Raw genomic sequence first — 17,293 nt, forward strand, 5'->3', positions numbered from 1 at the left:
TTTAAGTCGATTCCATCAGCTTATATAGAGGAGCCCCTAAGGTCCACAAGCAAACATGCAGGGGGACGAACAGGGATCAGACAACTTCTACTCACCCTCGTCCGCCTCCTACCGCGAAAAATGGCCTCCACCATGGCAGCTGCGGCTTTCCACGCAGCCTCCGACTCGAGCACCTTGGTCATCACGCTTTCAGTCACCAACTCCCCGAACTCCTCGACTACTGGGCCCCGTACATCATACCAGTGCCCAAACCAGAACACGACGTGTTCCGGGGAGTCTACGACTGCAAAATACCTACACAGGGGGGGGAGTTCTTTTCCCAGTCCTATGCAGGTAATCGCCAAAGCAACCGTTGCCACTCAGAAACTGAGCGAGTTCGTACGACAGGTTTCCGAACTTCCTCTCTATCCAGGGCTTGATTTCTGGGATGTGGGATCTTGTTCATCCACCTGTCTGCGACTCCTGGCACTGTCCGATAAGCCAATCGCGAGCGACACTTGACAAAGCATCCCGTTGTTTCACCATCCTCTTCTCCGCTATGAGACTCAGAGGCGGCACGCCGGCGATAACAAACACGGCCTCGCTGGAAACCGTCCTGTAGGCTCGGGCGATCTGCAAAGCCCACCACCGGCTGCAAGCCGTTCAGGAGCTCCCTGGCCCGCGTAGTACAAAGAGTCCTAGCCCAAACCGGTACCCCGTACAGGCAGACATGCCACCGAAGCAAGAAGTCTCCTTTTACCGGTGGATGGGCCACCCCGTTTCCGCATCAGCTTGACTTGGGCATCAGCCGTTCTTCTAGTCTTGCTTACTGCTTCTCGGTCATGCTCCTACGCATATCATTTGCATGTACGTAAGTATAAGCTAACAAATGATACAGCTACCATTTACTGTACGTACTTACCTATTGATTTTCCTTTTACCTACAGATATTTTTTTTTCAATTAATGCACACCTCATATTGTTTGTATCCAATTGTTTTTAAGATAAGTTGTATTTTTGAATAATTACCTGTTTTTTTGTAATTCAAAAAAATAAAATAAGCTTAGCGATGAGGAATTCATTTTTATAATTTCATATAATTAACAATTGTAAATTTATTTTTTTATTTAATTTGCAAATTAATTTCTTTCTTTTTTATGTTGTGTGTGTGTGTGTGTGTGTATGTGTGTGGGTGTGTGTGTGTGTGTGTGTGTGTGTGTGTGTGTGGGTGTTACAGTGAAAAGCCGAAATTAGTAGTAGTAAGGAAAGTGTTTTGAAAGTATATGTTTGGAGTGTCGCTTTATATGGAAGTGAAACTTGGACGATCGGAGTATCTGAGAAGAAAAGATTAGAAGCTTTTGAAATGCGGTGCTATAGGAGAATGTTAAAAATCAGATGGGTGGATAAAGTGACAAATGAAGAGGTATTGCGGCAAATAGATGAAGAAAGAAGCATTTGGAAAAATATAGTTAAAAGAAGAGACAGACTTATAGGCCACATACTAAGGCATCCTGGAATAGTCGCTTCAATATTGGAAGGACTGGTAGAAGGAAAAAATTGTGTAGGCAGGCCACGTTTGGAATATGTAAAAAAAATTGTTGGGGATGTAGGATGTAGAGGGTATACTGAAAAGAAACGACTAGCACTAGATAGGGAATCTTGGAGAGCTGCATCAAACCAGTCAAATGACTGAAGACAAAAAAAAAAAAAAATATTCTCCGGAGGTGAAAGACTAAAATATTTTCTCATATTATTACACATTTGGACCTTCTCCGGTATATGTCGACAAATACAGATAAGCTATGGGGGGGGGGGGGTCGAAACAATAATAGAAATTAAAAAACAAATCACCTAGTACTAATCTCCAAGGTAAACAGATTACGAGACCCCCGTAAAAAAGGGAAGTTCAAATTTAAGTCAAAACTACGCTCGTTAATCTCTCTAATTAACGTTAAATATACAGATTATATATGAGTTATTTTTCAACACTGGAGGTGATTAATCAAATTCACCGCTTTCAGCATGCACTGATGATGAAAGTTGAATTAAAATAATTTTATTAAAAAAATTGAACAAAAGCCAAACCATTAAACTATTTATTTGCATCGTTATTGTTCTTCCATGCAGTTAACATATTCTGTATATCTTGATCGGCCCTTTCAATCTATAAAATGCTGAAAATTTCATTAAATTCTCTTATAAATGTGGTGAATTCGATTAATCCCCTCCAATGTTGAAGAATAACATACATTATTCGTATCTTTAAAGTTAATTAGACGAAGTTAGACGAGCGTAGGTTAATTTTGACCTAAAATTTAAACTTCCTTTTTTTACAAGGGTTTGTCGTAATCTATTTATCTTAGAGATTGGTACCAGGTGATTTGTTTTAAAATTTCTAATATCGTTTCGACTCCCACCAGAGTTTATCTATGTTTGTCGACATATACCGGCGAAAGTCCGAATAATCAAATATTTCAGTCTTTCACCGACGTATTTGGTATGTATCGACATTTGCCAGTTATGTCTTTCACGACAACATCTATATAACGTTCAACTCCAGTCTTCAGCAAATAGAGCAATTTTTATTTAAACTTTTTTTTTTTTCTATGGGATTTCTTCAGGTGGTGGTCCGTTTTATAATTTACCCAGTTAAGTGAATCATGTAAAGAAAAAATATATTTTGTTATTTTTATTTGATATAGCACTTTACTACAGAAAAGAATAATAAAATGATATGACAAAATTATTAAATACAAACATAATACGTAATAAAAATAAAACTAAAATATTCATTGGTGGTATTTTTGAATAAAAGTTGAAAAAAAAACCTCTGATGTAGACACCAAATGACTTCCTTGTATGTCTACTAAATTACATACATAAACTTTTTGCAGCACTTCATTTCAACTTATCATCTGAAAGTGAAATACAATCCTGCAATTCTTTAATAAAGTGGACAGTTACGCAAGTGCATTGTGATGGACAACACATTTTTTGTAGTATCCGTATCAACATTTTATACTAGTTTATGTATTAATTTTGTTTCACCTCGCTCAAGCAGTTACGTGGTGTAAGTGAAAACGTATAGAATCCGTAACCATAGACACATCAGTTCCAATCCGATTCAATATTTTTTTTTTACTTTTTTTTAATTTAAATATGTTGATTTATTAATAATTATTAACCTCTGTAAACATTTTTGAATTAAAATGATAAGTTCATGAAATTTTAGTTCACTAATAACTTTTTTTATTGTTATTTAATTATTAATTATTGTAAAAATGTTTTTACAATCAGAGGTTAATAATTATTAATAAATCAATATATTTCAATTAAAAAAAAAAGATGAAGTCTGATTCGAACCGACTGTTATTCCCTTTTAAGATCCAAATATTTCATTAATTAAAATTTCAAACTCTGGAACCAATGAAAATAAATACCACTAATGATATACATCGTTGAAAAGTTCTCAACGAGAACTTATTACAGCAGTTAAAAAAAAAATTAAAAATTCATTTTTTTTTGGATTTTGAACTTTTTTGGACACTTTTTGTTCAGTCGATTGCGATCAAAATGGGAGGTGCAAAAATATATATTAGAACAGTCTTAAATTCAAAATTTCAACATCCTATGGATAATCGTTTTTGAGTTAGTAAAGGAAATACGAAGTAAAGGAAATACATACGTATGGTCAAAGTGGATATTTTCGTTGAAATCAAAAACCAAAATCTTTTGCCATCACAATACTTCCTTTACTTCGTACAAGGAAGTAAAAATGTAAAAATATCAAATAATATTGAATTGTGAAAGGACCTCGTTCCATGTACTTTATTTAATCTTCTAATATTTTTTTTTTTTAGATTTGCGTAACATCTGACCAGTTAATTCTTGTGAAAAAATAATTTGGAGTAAAATTTTGAGTATGATACGTTTATATCTTCTATGAAAATAACGCATAGATCAGAGTGTAATATGTAAATAGGTAAATAATGTAGAGATTTGGTCATCAAAAGTTTGGTTGGATTTTAAATTACTTTTCATTTACCAAAAAAATCTGAATGCTACATATCTAAAGTAGTTTTCAAAAAGATTTAAAAAAAAATTAATATCTCTTTCTATTTTAGATAAATTGGTGTTTTATTACGATTAAATAGGTAAAGCCGCTTCATTTATGAGTTCAAGACTTTCTGTTTTAATAAGTCTTTTGAGGTAAGTCGCCGATCTTGATGCAGACCGAAATAATTAACAATGGAACAACTGCGTTTATCATTGAAAATAATAATGGCACATATTTCTGCGCAGTTTTATCGTGACGTCTGATTTTGTTTGGTTAATCTTCACCGTCAATCTAAAGGTCATTGTTACACGAGATCCATGCAATGTAAATTTAAGATAATTATTTGTATTGAATGATATTTCAGCATGATGGAAGAATTTTAAAACAAAACATTTTACTGTCTACGTAGACGATTTGAAAGAATGTAAATTTTTTTGTGATTGAAACAATTTATGGAATTGTAATGATAAATCAGATTCTCTTTATGTTTAGAAATTTAAAGATTTATCGAGGAAAAATTCAATAAAATTAATATAAAAACTTATGGTAAGATCATAATATCTATTCTCACATTTTGCTTAAGTATCAGCAGCATTTTAACAACTTTTATTTTCTGATTATTTTTATTAAGGAACAAAATTCTAAATTCATTTATTGTAAACGGATTTATTTTATATTATAAGCAAGATTAGTTAATTATATGCAATTTTAAATTATATTTAAAAATGTAAAATAAAATCGATTAAGGAAAAAATTGACCAAAACAATAAATAATATTTTACATCAATTTTTTAAACTTTTTAATGTTAGTATTAAATTAATTAATAGAATGTTAGTACCTATCTTTAACTTAGGATGATTTCCATAAGCAACATACAAAAAAAAATCTGATGTGGACACTACATGACTTCCTTGTACGCCTATTAAATTACATATATATATTTTTTTAAAAGAATTGTACATAAAATTTTATTTTATCAATAACTTCTGAAATTTTGTTGTTGTTGTTATTATTGAATTATTATTCATCCTAAAATTGGAGGTTAATAATTAATTATTAATAAATAAATATATTTAAATTAAAAAAAAAATAAGTTAAAAATAAAACGAGATGAAGTCTGATTCCAAATATTTCATTAATTAAAATTTTATTAGGCTATAAATCTGGAACCAATGATAATAAGTACTACTTACGATATATCGTTGAAAAGATCTCAATGAGAGCTGATTACCGTAGTTTAGGAAAAATTCCAAAATCCAAACCTTTTTTTTTAATTTTGGGCTTTTTTGTACACTTTTAGTCCAATCGAGTGCAATCAAAAGCGGAGGTGCACAACTAAATGTTACAACAATTCTAAATCCAAAATTTCAAAAAATTCCACGGCTAATCGTTTTTGAGTTATGCTAGAACATACGATACGCACATACAGATTTCTACGTACGTACAGATTTCACGCGGAAACTAGTCAAAATGGATTCAGGAATCGTCAAAATGGATATTTTCATTGAAATCTGAAAACCGAAATTTTTCGACATCACAATACTTCCTTTTCTTTGTACAAAAAAGGAAAATTTATAAAGGGATATTATAAATCTTTTTTTAGTGCACTTATTTTAAGTCGGTTCAATTTAACTTTTTAATACTACGGTTTATTCTCTTCATAGTTCTACGGTTCGTTTTTAAACTGGAAAGAAAAAGTGTATAAATAAATTTTGGTAAAATTACGTCATTCCTAACGAGGTATTCTGTATTCAAATCCGGATCATGCTTAGCATTTTTCATAAGAAAATTTCTCATAAGCAACTGTAATTAGGAGGTAACCTATATTCTCTAAAAAAAAATAATAAATAAACTTATCTAACATGTGCGAGTATATAGATGAAAGTAAAAACACATAGCTCAATTAATTGTTTTCGAACAAAAATAAAATACTGTTGATCTACAAAATTCTGTTCAACAACAAAAATTCTAAACAGAGTAGATCATTGTAGTTTTAAAATTATAAGACTTTTTTTTACCTTGATCAGATGGTAATCGGCGCAAACAAGTTTCACTTAATTAAAGATGCAGTTTATTGTTCTTGCATCATAGTTAATACTTTTTAAAATCAAAGGTTTTTGTACTCGATACCGACAACTAGACCAGTGTCTACACCTAAAACAAGTTAATAAAAGAAAAATATTACAAAAAAAATAATAAATAAGGCAAATTAAAAATTATTTTTATTAAACGAAAAGAATAAAATAAATATTTATTTTATTTATCACCAAAGAACACCTTTGTATATATATATATATATATATATATATACGAATGGAACTACGATATGTAAGCGATTACCTAACAATACAATTACAAAAATATTTCAATTATAACTTATATGTTTCTAAGGTCATAAATCACAATTAATTGTAAGTAACAAAAATAAAAACAAAAAAGGTAGTCTTTGAAAAATACAAAACAACAATTAAATATTAAACTTTTGCCGATTTCCTTGGCATAGTGGTAGCGTTTCGGCCTTTCATCCGAAATTTCCGGGTTGAATCCTGGTCAGACACGACATTTTTCACACGCTACAAAATTTAATTTCATATTTCTACGCACAAGCTTTGGGCTTATACAGAGTGTATCACAAAGCTCTTTCGGGACTTTCATAATCTACTCTACCAGTGAAATAATGGAAAAAGTTCATACGCCTAAAACAAATAAATATGACAACAGTATGTCCTTTTTCAGCAAACAAAGAATCTACTTTATTCGTTTTGAATCGCAGTTTATGTAGTTTTATCAGCGAATACAATTCAGGTTTGAACATTTCATGTGAAAATGGTAACTTGTTTTTAATGAGCCAGTCGATCATGTTTTATTTTTGGAATTCGAATTAGGGGCTGAATTTGTTTGAAAATTGTGGTACGGTACTTTGACCATGACAATTACAAATCTCGGTAACAGATTCGATAGCAATTGAGACACAACCCGTTTTTGAAAATTATTAAAATTCGTATCGTCGTGGTAATCACCCGTTTTTTGACCCGATTTAAATATTACGAGAGCATTTTCAATAAAACTGTCTTCTCCCGCATTAACTACTATTGCTCGACTCCCTTTAGAAACGGGCGGTTTTGAAAAACTTTCGGTCCATGCTTGACCCTTCGTGTGGGAAGAATGTTTATATAACTGCGTATATCTGCGTATATAACTGGACAGGATTATTGAGCGCAGATAATGCCACTTTTAACGTTGTACATCATCATTCTCGATCAAAGTTTTTCTGTTGTTTTCAACTTTTTTCCATCGGAAGTCTAAACTTTTCATGACTACAAGAAAAGCCCAAATATTCCCTTCAAACATTATATGCTCTTTTACTAATGGCAAAATTTTCCTCAGAGAGGGGCGTTCTTCGTGCCGTAAGGTAAAGTAGATTCGCCGTCCTCCGACACCGAAGAACATCCTTGCCGAAATTGTACAGGTCAATTTTCAACTTCATCCATCGCTGTTTTTTACGAGGAGTACTGAATACAATTTCGCTAGTTTTATGTTGTTTTTGCTGCTTTAAAATGCCGGGAAGTGATCTAAAGGATACACCGGTTGCTTAATATACATGATTCTGAAATAGTTTAAAATTTTTTGCTTGTCCTTCCTCGGCTTCTTTCCTCATAAAATTATGAATATTTAGAATAACTGTTAGTCTGACTTTTGATAATCTTCTTTTCCACAATTTTTCCGGTTTTTGTTGACATTATTATACGTCAAAATAGATTAAATTTACGAACAATTGAAGGTTAAATAAAAAAATATTTTTTCTTTAGTGACACTAACACTATTAATAAACTTATTAACAAATAACAGCTGGGAACCAAGGTCGATGAAAGTATTATATCCAGTTATTGGTTATAAAAAACGTATACAATGTTTTCAGGAAAGTACGTAAACACAATGTTTTACGCCCCGAGTTCTGATCTCAACTGACAAGTTGTTTACTCCAACCACAAACAATTGCTACGATGCTACTGCGCATCCGATTTCTATCCCCCACCACTGAAGAGACAAGCTGTACACCTTTTGAGAAAGAACCGTTTTCACTTTATTTTCTTAACATACAAGAAAATAGACTATTTTCTTGAAACACCGTTAACATTTGTTTACCGGCTGACGCGTAAGTTTGAATTTTTTTCATTACCTATTTTGATGTTTGGATTCGGCTCAGAGTGGTGAATCCAAGTTTCGTCACGAGTTGTTATGAGATCTAAAAAAGCATTATTTCCGTTAAAAACCGTCGTTTAAGTTGCATCCAAATGTGAACTTGATAATTTTTAGTTGACTATCAAGTAATCAACCTGTAACACATTTTGCGGTAATTCAGCATGTCAGTGATAATGAAATGAACAGTACCAATACTCGAATAATTTCATCAATTTTCGTAATTTTTTTATGTACTGCCATTGCAAATTAATGCGATATTGCAAAGCATCAGTCTAAACTTCTACCAATCTTCCGCTACGATGAAAATCAGTGACACTTATTCTACTCCATTTAAACTGTTTGATCCATTTGTAAAACATTGAAGGTTAAAACATTTTTCAATGTACTGTTTTAACATCCGTAAATGAATTTTGGCCTTTTTACACTTTCAAAAAATAAAAATCTTATCACAGAATGGTGTTGTTCCATGTACATGTCTCTAATACTTTTAAATAAACAAAAGAGGTTACAATATGAAAATTCTTTTCGAATAGCTGTTATTTTCTATCAGGAGTGCCAACTTGAACGTCAGACAGTTTTAGTTTATTCTAAATAAATACTTTTTTTGCTGTTGTCATCTGTCTCTTTAATTATTGAATTCCTCAGTATTATTTTTTACTTAGTATGTTGTTATAGAATGTTAGTGATCATCTGACCAAATCGTTTACAGCTGACCGGAATAAAGTGTTAACTGATGGAAAACCAATGTTCTAAATTCATTAACCGTGGAATTCTATTTCGACTTGGAACTCGGTTTCTAATGATTTTTGCTTGAAATATATTACAACATGAAAGTTGATGCTTTTCTGGATGTCACACCGTATTTGGGAAGTATTCCTCTTCTTGTACATTCATCTCTTCAACATAGTTTAACCAGGTTATTCTTTGGGCTTATGTAAATTTTATTACATCTCTGCCGTTTATTAAAATTCTTAAGGCTATTTATTTGAGCGTATCCACCATTACAGGAACAAAACGTTTTCTTGAAATTTTCGTAAATATCTTTCATTAGAAGATGGCATTGTTTAGAGGTACCTGAATAAAAATTTCTTTGTTATATTATTGAAAATTTTGTTTCCTTTAATATTTAGGTAAAATCTGCCATATTTAAATATGTTTGGTTTTTAAAAAAGTTCGAAATTGTTAATTTTATTTAGTTTCTGTGGATATTATATACAAGGACTACACAATTGATGGCAAAATCAGGCGAATTCTTGGCAACCAGGTGAATAGATTCTTGGCAAATTGTCTCTTTCCAAAGAAAGAAAAAACTAATCAAGCCAGGTAACATAGTTGGTAAGGACAACTGTTGGTATATGAAACTATTGTTTCATGACTAGATGAAAAAAAAAATTATATTTATGAGAGAAGTGTAAGAAGAAAATTATTTGATTTCTAATGGTACAATTCTTTAGCCCACAAATGGCTATAGGAACTTTACAAGTATTAAATAATATTTTTAATATAGTTTTGTTTTAGTTGGCACATACTTATTTTTTGTTAATTAAATTATTTATGAAAATATGTAACATATTTAATTGTTTTTTTAAATTTCATATTAAAATTATACTCCTACTCTTACCTTATGATTGTTTAAAAAACAACGAATACGATTGGGTGGAATTTCGTGCCTGATAATGATAAGAATTAGGAGGGTTTTTTTTCAAGGTCCGATCGGTCACGAAATTAAAACCACACTGAAAATTTAAAAAAATTTATTTGTAACAAGTACTTACATAGTTACGCTATTTCTCTACATAGTCGCCACTCCGATTTAGACATTTGTCGTAGCGTGGTACCAACTTTCCAATACCCTCGTCATAGACGGAGCCGTTTCTACGCTGGTCTGCAGCTCGATGTCTGTGCCAAAATGTTGTCCTCCTAGCCAGCGTTTCATCCTCTGCTTATTCGTATTCAAATAAGAATAAGCGGAGAGGAATGTTGTCATCAGGCATTGTCTTTCTCCATGACAATCCTCGGCCGCACACAGCAGCTGTAACAAAGAAGCTCCTGCAGCATTTACGTTGGGAAGTGTTTGATCACCCACCACACAGCCCGGACTTGGCTCCACCCGATTTTCACCTCTTTGCTCACATGAAACGTTGGCTAGGAGGACAACATTTTAGCAAAAACATCAAGTTGCAGACCAGCGTAGAAACATGGCTGAAAACATAGGCGGCTCCGTTCTATAACGAAGGTATTGGAAAGTTGGTACCACGCTACGACAAATGTATAAATCGGATTGGCGACTATGTAGAGGAGTAGCGTAACTATGTAAGTATTTGTTACAAATAAAAAATTTTTTATTTTCACTGTGGTTTTAATTTCGTGACCGATCGGACCTTGCAAAAAAAATAACCCTCGTATTATAAGTTTAATCTTTAACGTGTAATTTTTTCTTCATTTTCTGTGGATTTTATTATACTATTTTACTCGGAATCAAATTCCCATTAAGTATTTTTTAAGAAGCTTATGTTTTTATTATTCATTTAACAAAATTATTTTATGTCAAAAATAACATACCATTTTTTTACCCCAGATTTCTCAAAAACTACTAAAAATAAACTTCTGGGACTTAACTTTCTCAATTATTCAAGTGAGATTTCGTACAAAACCACTAAATTTACCTGTACAGAACTAACTACAGTCTGACTTAATTTCATCTAAGGCAAAGAAATCAGGACGAAATCTTACGCTAACCGACACTCGCTAATAGGGTGTTTTCGAAACTATGTTTATATGAACTTTTTTCTTTATTTTCAGTAAAACATATCCTGAAAATTATCTACATTCTTCGTAAATCACTCTATATAATACAAAAAAAAAAACATTAAAATAAATTAAAGGCATGTAGTTCGATAATTTTAAAGTAATGATGTAAAAATATTATAAAAAGAGAAAAAAAAAAACAGAACAAATCAGTGAAACTTATACCTATTACAGTTAAAATTATATAACGAGCGTCACATTATTTCGAAATAACTCAAGTACTACTGCATAAGAATAACAAAATACAGCTACTTGTATATTAAATGTAATACTGGACAGTAATAAGCTTATACTAAAACTAGTAGTATATAATGATTGTTTGTGTTTTCGCACTAATGAACCTAATAATAATGTCCTTGGTTAAGTTTACGATATATTAAACTGGGCTGGTACACAAAACAATGTGAAAGGTAACTTTTTTATTATTATTATTATTTTATAGTAACCCTTATTTTACTAAATAAATGTCTTAACTATTACCTAGATAAGGAAGGTTATACAAAAGTAAAAATAAAATAAAAATCAAATCGCATTTCCAAATATCTACAGGTTAATTTTTGTTTAACCTGTAGATATTTCAAATATAATAGTAATCGTAATATAAGTGGCGGTTCGTTATTCCGTATTTTAAATTCTAGTAAAAATGTTTCACCAGGGTTATTTTGTACACGATTTTTTCATTTCAAAACAATTTGAAAACAAAGTAGTAATATAATCACAAATTTTTAAGTAACGATAAATCAGTATTAATAAAAGTCTTAAATCTAAATTAAAGTGGAGTTACATATACAGAGTGTCCGATGAAGATAATATACGCTTTTGATTTTTTATCACTCGTCCGTTCCCCCAACAATTCTACTGAAACTTTACATCCCTTTTAACGAAGATTCTAAAAAATATTTTGTAAAAATTTTACACTTCTAAAATTTATAGAAAAGAAAATGGCGGCTTTAAAATAAAAACATCAATTTCAGGTAAATCACATTTTTATTCATTACAAAATATCTGGTAAAAATGGTTAAAAACATATGATATATTGTCAAACAGCTGTTCAAATTTAATAAAACAAGTTAATAATTAATTAGTCATAATCATAAATATAACTGTGTTTAATTATTCTATTTCTAATTATATTCTATTTCTAATAAAAAAAGTGGTTTATTTGAAAGCCGCCATTTTGTTTCTATAAATCCTAGAAGGTTGAAATTTTTACAAAACATTTTTAGAGTTTTTGTTAAAAGGTCTGTAAAATTTCAATAGAATTGGTGTTGGAATGGGTGAGTGGTTCTAAATCAAAAGCGTATAAATCTTCGTGGGATACGGTATATATAAAGTATAAAAGAATTATTTTTATAATGGGAGAAGTGAAAAAAAATTATTTGATTTCTAATGATAGAATTTTCTAGCCCATAAATAGCTATAGGAACTTCACTTATATTAAATAATATTTTTCAAGTTATAGTTTTATTTTAATTGGCATATACCTATATATATATATATATATATATATATATATATATATATATATGTGTATTCATTTATAGGACACGGCAAAGTTTTTTTAATTAATTTATTTATGAAATTTATACCTTTTTTAATTGTTCTTAAATTTCATATTGTTAATTGTTAATTGTTCATATTTCATATTTAAATTTCATATATTCTTATAATTATATTATAAGTTTAATCTTTAACGTGTAATTTCTTCTTCTGTTTTTCATTACCAATTTTAACAATTTCTCTGAAGAATTTTCCTAGATTCAATGTATCATTTTTTTTTCTTTAATTACTTCCCGTTAATTTATTTATTTAAACTAATTTTTTTTTTTATTATTTTATTTTCAACTAGTTTTTAATACAAATATACACTTAAATATAAGGTAAGAAATGTACAAAATAATATAAAAATTGAAAAATATAATACCTAACACAATTTTTTATTTTAATTATTATTTGTCAAAGTTTGGAAAATAAGTTGACGAAAGGGAAAAATAGGAAAAGGTAAATCGGAAAAGGGAAAAATTGAAAAAGGTAAAAGGGTAGAAGGTAAAAAGGGAAGAAGGGGAAAATTGATACACGAAAAAAGAAGAAAACAGGGAAAAGTAATAACGGGAAAAGAAAATGGAAAGGGGAAAGGGGAGAACGAAGAATGGGGAAAAGGAAATAAGGGAATGGGAAGGAGGAAGGAAATGAAAAGGTGGTGGAAAGGTGGAAATTGGCTATATGGAAAGGGAAAGGTGGAAAGAGTAGGGAATATGGTAAAATTAAAATGAAAAAGGAAATGGGGAAAGGGAGAAAGAGTAGAAGGGGAATAATGGAAGGTTAAATTTTGTAAAGTTCCGTAATGTTCATTTTGTTAATATTTTTTCAAATTTTCAATCGTGTTCATTTAATACACACATACACACACACACACACACACACACATATATATATATATATATATATATACACTCAAATCTAGCAATAGCGAAGCATTGCCGTGTCTGCTAGTATATAATTAAAATTTAATCTAATTTAATTAAAATTTATTTTAAAAGTTAATCCAAAATTTATCCCAATATCATTTTTGGTAAAAATATCCATCAACGTTTTATTTATACTATTTTTCTTGTCTTAAAATGATGTATCACATAAAGGATGTTACCATTTAAAATATTTCAGATACAACCCCTGGGCCACCCCCAAAAAAGGAGTTGAAGTTCTATTTTTGTCATAAGTTAAATTAGTTGACCGATACCTTATCCTGAAAGTTACAGTATTCTATTTGGAAAGATTTTGAAGTTGATGGAGGATTTCCATACTTTTGACCCGTTCTGTGTATATACTCGTAAATATACATACCAAAGACTGTTTTACATGGGATATTATGAAAGTTACTGAACATGATGTTCTGGAACCTGTTTTATTCAATTTTTCAGGTCAAAAGAAATAAGAATCCATCAATTTTGCCCTTTAATTAGGTTTCTAGAATTTCAGTATGTTTTTACTTCACTCTTTTCTGAGGAATCAGGGCGAAATCTTTCGCTAGCCTAGCTCGCTAACGGAGCGTTTCTTGACTCATGTTTATATGAACTTTATTCATTATTGTCGCTAGTAGAATGAGCTCAGAAAGCACCGATTATTAGCGGTGATTCAGAATTACTTGTTATTCTCGTATTACCAGTTATTCAGAGTGATTTACGTAGAATACTAAATGTCCTTTTGTTTTATACATATATATAAAGCGCTGCCAAACTATTGTTGCAAGACTTTCTGGGAGTTAATAATAAAAATTAAAAGAATTGGAGACAAAAAAGAATGTAAAGTAGAATAGAATATATATTTTTAGAGACGTGGAATAAAAATTAAAAACATTTTTTAAAGATAACATTTCATATACAGGTTAAGCTTAACAAATTTGCTTAAGTAAAGCTTTCTCTAAATTTAACAACCCCCTTCAATAAAGGCTAAAATAAGAAAAATAAAATTTTCAAAAACCATTTTTGCATTTTAGGTCCGATGTATAAATCTAAAAAAAATGGACATTTTTTAATAGTTATTTATAACATATGAAGTATAAACTTTCAAAGAAATCTTGAAAATATTTAAACCGAAGGGAAATAGAGCAAAAGAACAAAATAAATATATTTCAATTTTAAGAGACGCGGGTTGATTTTTTCTTTGCATTATTTATATATGCAATCTAAGTAATAAATTTGACCCACCGGGTTGGTCTAGTAATTAACTTGTCATCGCAAATCAGCTGATTTCGAAGTCGTGAGTTCTGAGGTTCAAATCTTCGTAAAAGCAGTTACTTTTATACAGATTTGAATACTAGATAGTGGAATACCGGTGTCCTTTTGTAGTTTTTTTATCCCATCCCCCTAGGCCCGGACCCACCGCGGAAGCACACTCGGTCCTAGGGGTGCTATTGCCTCTAACCTTCCGGGCGACCATGCCGTCCCCGACATGGGGTACCACCAGGTCAGCCGGGACTAGGTCCTCTCAATTGCATGACTCAAATCAGGGGTTCCCCAAGGGGGTCCCCTAACCGGGTCTCGGTCTTTATTTGCCTGCCTCAAATCAGATACGAAAATGTATCCATCCAAATCCGAGGTTTTGGGGTGAGGAAAGGTGGTATGAGGGAGTCCGGGAGGTCGGGATTCGTCAAGATACTGAAGGATTCGTGTATAGATCAAAGGATTCAGAAGTAATAACAAAAGGAATTTCCCCCTTATAATTCACCTCTTACACTTAGAAAATTTCTTCTACTTACAAATATTTTATAAGTCCAACTCTTAGACGTAAACAACTGACGTCACTGACCTGCCTCAACAAGACAAATAACTTAGATGAATTCTTACTAAACTACCAGGTTATGTTGTCCTCTTATACACTGTTCCTTATGAAAGAATAAAACACTTTTAGAAAAATCACAATAACTAATCAATCCGTCAACCAAACTTCTTAAAATTTCACACACGTGTCCAGTAATAGTCCGCCAACAATTCCGTAATACACAAACCAATAAAAATAACCAAAAAACCAATCAAAATTAACCAAGAACGGAGAGCAGTACTCAATACGTGTTACCACAGTATATCACAAACTAGACTCTCCTGTCCTTTTGTAGTTGGGTTTCAATTAACCACACATCTCAGGAACGGTCGACCTGATACTTACAAGACTACACTTCATTTACATCCATACGTATCATCCTCTGAGGTAATACCTTACAGTGGTTCTGGAGGCTAAACAAAAAAAAAAGAAATAAGTAAAGGTAATAAATTTGCTTTAATAAAGTTTTCTTTAAAATGCCTCGGAAGAATATCGAAGTTGGTTTTTACATGATGTCCCCCATTCCCTCACTCATTAACGAATATTGAAAAAAAATAATATGATCAATAGCCTGTACATTATGAATATTTGAACCAAATTTGAAGAAAATCCGTTCGGTCAATCCTGAGATATAAGGGCAAAAGTAAAGAAATATACTTACATACGAAGCACAAATATAAATATACGTGTTTTTAGGTCTAGATAAATCAGTTGGACCCTAAAACGTAAACATCTGCAAAAAATCAGATACCTCATTTCTGATATGTTCACCATACGTTTCCCTTTAATATTCCAGCTATATTTTACAGGAAATAATTTTAGTATTCTCAAAATTGTTATAATATCTGAGGTTAAATATTTAGATAAATTTAAACAGTTCCAAAATTTCAAAATCGATTCACCGATTTTTAACCAGCATTTAGCCGTGAAATAATCATAAAAGTTTAAATAAAACTTCTTTAAAATATATTGAATTTCAACAAAAAATTATACAAAGATATCAATCTAAATAAGTTATTTAAGAACGCAAATTATGAATTATTGAACTTTCTATCAGTTGCGAAGTATCTTAATATGTATTTTTCCGAATATGGAAGTAGTGAAAGACAGGTTATTTATAGTTACACAACAATAAGCAAATTATTTGTTTTAATTAAAAAGTAATTTAATTTTACGCTTCTTTTAAGCTTGATATATTACTTAAACTTTTAATAAAAAGCGTAATTAAATAAAAATATTTAATAATTAAAATTCAAAGAAACATTCAAAAAAATAATTCCAACCAAGATTTTTCTAACTTAAAGAGAAAAAAAATGAGAAAACTAGTTACAAATCAACCAACTGCATTTTTATACAAAAAAAAAAAGTTCGTTCATATAAGCATTAAAAAATGTTTGTAACTTTTTTAGCTCGCGTTAAAAAGTTAATTAACTCACTATAATTAATTACTACAAGATTTAAACAATGTGTTAAAAAAGCGGTCAACGGATAAGCTGAATAAAAAAGGCGGGCATCGACCTGTACTCAGAATGTTGGCAAACCTGACTGATAGTGATTGAATCTCGCGCGAGACAAGTATCACAAATGTTTAAAACAAACTTACACATGCGTATTTACTACCATCAATCATTTGGTAATTACAATGTAAATCTCTAATTCACCCCGTTGTGCTCTAATCGTTTAATCTAAACATACATAATACATCCTACATCTTCAGTTACTTATTTTTTTGTTCGTCGATATATTTTAATCTTTGTCTATCTCCGAAGTTTTTATCTTCATTAATTTTTTACTTCATTATTTTGTTTATTAAACCAGGATGCTTTAAATTAAACTAACAATTTAATAATAAAAAACTTATTTTTAAATAAAACGTGTATTAATAATTAGCAAATTTTATAATTATCTGTGTATTTATCTACACT

At 30.7% G+C, this 17,293-nt stretch overlaps 1 long non-coding RNA gene across 1 annotated transcript in view; it reads right to left on the reverse strand.

Annotated features, from left to right (window-relative positions):
• LOC142330152 (uncharacterized) overlaps positions 1-17,293 on the reverse strand; it is a 345,036-nt gene that overhangs the window by 27,725 nt on the left and 300,018 nt on the right. The window contains exon 6 of the long non-coding RNA XR_012757703.1: positions 6,056-6,191. This is a non-coding gene — a long non-coding RNA (uncharacterized LOC142330152). The remainder of the gene's footprint in view (positions 1-6,055; positions 6,192-17,293) is intronic.

This window comes from Lycorma delicatula, chromosome 9 (genome assembly GCF_047948215.1).
Source record: "Lycorma delicatula isolate Av1 chromosome 9, ASM4794821v1, whole genome shotgun sequence".
In the NCBI taxonomy this organism is placed as follows: domain Eukaryota; kingdom Metazoa; phylum Arthropoda; class Insecta; order Hemiptera; family Fulgoridae; genus Lycorma; species Lycorma delicatula.